The sequence below is a fragment of the Nuphar pumila genome, chromosome 3, assembly GCF_984573655.1.
Source record: "Nuphar pumila chromosome 3, dmNupPumi1.hap1.1, whole genome shotgun sequence".
Classification (NCBI taxonomy): Eukaryota; Viridiplantae; Streptophyta; class Magnoliopsida; order Nymphaeales; family Nymphaeaceae; genus Nuphar; species Nuphar pumila.
Window position 1 is genome coordinate 95169810 of NC_143251.1, and position 3064 is coordinate 95172873.

Here is a 3064-nt window from a genome sequence, read left to right on the forward strand (position 1 = left end):
CCTAGACAACCTAATTACACCTACCTAATTGTAATTAAAACTTACTAAAAAAAATCGACCAAGAGCTCAAGGGGAGCTCTAATGGCTGCCGCCCCACCTTGGGGAAGAAGAAGAACCATACGAAAATAAAAAAAATAAAATTTGTAAATTAACAAAAAACAATAAAACTGAATAACACTATTTTGATAAAACTAACTTAGAAAATAATACAAATGACTCCTAATTACACAAAAGCTAACAAGAACATCACTATGCTGGAATTAAAAACATAAAAATAAGGAAAACTTGTTTTTTATAATTTTCAATAATTCACTAAAACACAAAAACGAAAAATGATTAAAACAATTAAGTAAATCAATCCTAAAACAATGAAATGACTAACACCAATTGATGCTTCTGTTAACACACTAAACACACAGCAAGCAACATGACTTACCACTCTAAACACCCTTTTAACAAAAATGTAAAGATCGGCTAGAATATCTCTAGCCGATTTTTTTTCTTTTTCAAAAATAAAATCAAAACAAGACACAAGCACACCCCACGAATAAAATAAACTAAAATGAAATTTTCGAATGAGATTTTCAGCAAAACAACACAGTACACATGCTGAACAAAACAAAAATATCAAAACAAAAAATTATTTTTTTTGTGAAAATCAAGAATCGGCTAGAAAAAACCTAGCCGATTTTTGGATTTTGCTTTTCAATCAAAATCAAATGCAACCCACACCAAACCGACTAAGATGAATCAAAATGGATTATTTTCTAAATGGATTTTCAGTAGAATAGACCCAAGAACACCTATGAGAAATTTGAAGGATCGACTAGATGAAGATCTAGCCGATTTTAATGAAAAGAATGAAAATTCTAAAAAAAATCGATTTCAATGAATCAAACAAACACATAAACCTAATCTAACGTGCTGGTCTATGCACAAAATCTAATCTAAGGTTGAAACAAAAAGAAAAATAAGAAACACACAGAAAATAAAATAAAAAGAAAACCAACACCCAATTCGGTTTTATCTAGAAGAGAAGGAAGAAGAAGACCTACCTTTTGGAAGATCCGACGACCGGGGGGATGAAGAAGAGCGGACCGTGGCTGGAGATGGACGTCCTATACAGTTCGAGAATGCTGTACTTCACCAAAAACGGCACCTTTTGCAGCTGCTACACGTTGGAGATCCACCGACGATGGAATGTGAGCCGATTCTCGATCGGAGGGTGTAGAAAGCCGGATGGAGGTAGGGCCGGCTCACCTTGGTGGTGTGTTGCGCACTCCCGCCCAAGGTTAATGGTCTCCACCTCTGCTACACCTGCAAAAATACAGAAAAATGGTGAATACTACAGCAAGGAATCAAGAAAGAAATGAAAAGAACACAAAGGGGATCGAGATATGCTTGGAAACCAAGCATAGGCCGATCTTCAATGGCCAAAACGTTGGGGAAGATGGAGAGGAAGAAGCTGCTGCTGTAGAGTCACTGTAGGGGGCATCCAAACACAACCAAAGACGCCTAGGGTTCTTGAAAAAAAAACTATTTATAGTTTTGACCTTTTTCAAAAAGAGTGTTAAAAAATAAAATATTGCTAGGCGCCACTTTCTGGGGGGTTTTCAGAAAAACTTTTTTAAATGGATATGGATAGGCGTGTGGGTTGGGTTTTGGGCTTTCTAAGAGTTGATCCAAGGTCCAATTGCCCTAATTGGGTCGGATATGGATCCGATCCACCTCGAAATCCATGCCCAAACACTGAAATAGCCATAACTCTCTCATTTTAACTCCGATTTTTCTGAAATTCAAACCATAGCCCATTACTATCAAAACACATCTAAACATGGGTTTAAAACCTTAAACTTGATACAAAATGCATGAAAAACTTGTTTACATGATGTGCATTTCATGCATCATCAAATACCCCCATGCTTGAATGTTTGTTAGTCCCTTAACAAACCCTAATTATGATATGCAACGAAGACAAGAAATGCTAAGCATGAATGCATAATACTAACTCACTTTCGTAGGAATCACAGTTGCATTTAGCGTATGCAACAAACCCTTTAAACCCCTAGCTTACACTAGTGGACGAGTAAGGTCTCGTGAGGGTTTGCAGAGATGCTACCCACAAACATCAATGAAATGCGAGGATGATTTTTCAAAAATATGAGGCTCTTAAGAATGCAGTTGGAACACTTCATCTCGTGTCTGAGTTCCACTACTAGGATTCACGAAGACATCAACAACTAAACATAGCTCTATTCTTTTAAACTCATTTTTCAAACACATCTTTCCATTGCTTATTTCTTTCAGAAAACATACTGTGCATACTTATACTAAAGTGATTCAAAATTTTCTAACAATCAAATACTATCTTTTCTTTGAATTTTCTCATGAATAACTACTCTATTTGACTCAGTTCAGAAGATAAAATTTTATGGGGCTTAAAAATTTATAAACTGTTAGACTATGCCAAAAACAATCATATATGCTACACTTTGTTCTCAAATGCCTACTTTGATTACCAGTCATAAAAAAATATTTTTTTGACATTTTTGTGTGCATGCATCTAAACCACCCCCCCATGCTTGAATGACACTGTCCCTAGTGGCATAAAAAATGAATCAAAATGTAATGCAAATGCACACTAAGAGACACTAACAAAAATATGGGAGAAAGGATAGATACAACCTGATTTGTTCTGAGCTTCTGAAGTTGATTTTCATCTGATCCTTGAATTCTTTGAAAGCTCTTCTCTGTACCTGGTAATTGATACACTAAATGTTAAATTCATCCTGCATACATCAAAACACAAGTTAGCACATGTGAAATGAAATACTGAATAAAGAAAAACACTACAATGAAAAATAAATTAATGTACATATGATACATCCCTCTGGTCGAATCCTCATGCCTTCGTGAGATGCACTATCTCACACTCACCATCCTGCAAGGCATCTGAAATGAAGGGCTTCAGTCTTTGCCCATTTACCTTGAATGTACCTTGGGTCATAGGATCAAGTAATGTCACTGCTCCATGGGGAAATACTTCTTTCACGATGTAAGGACC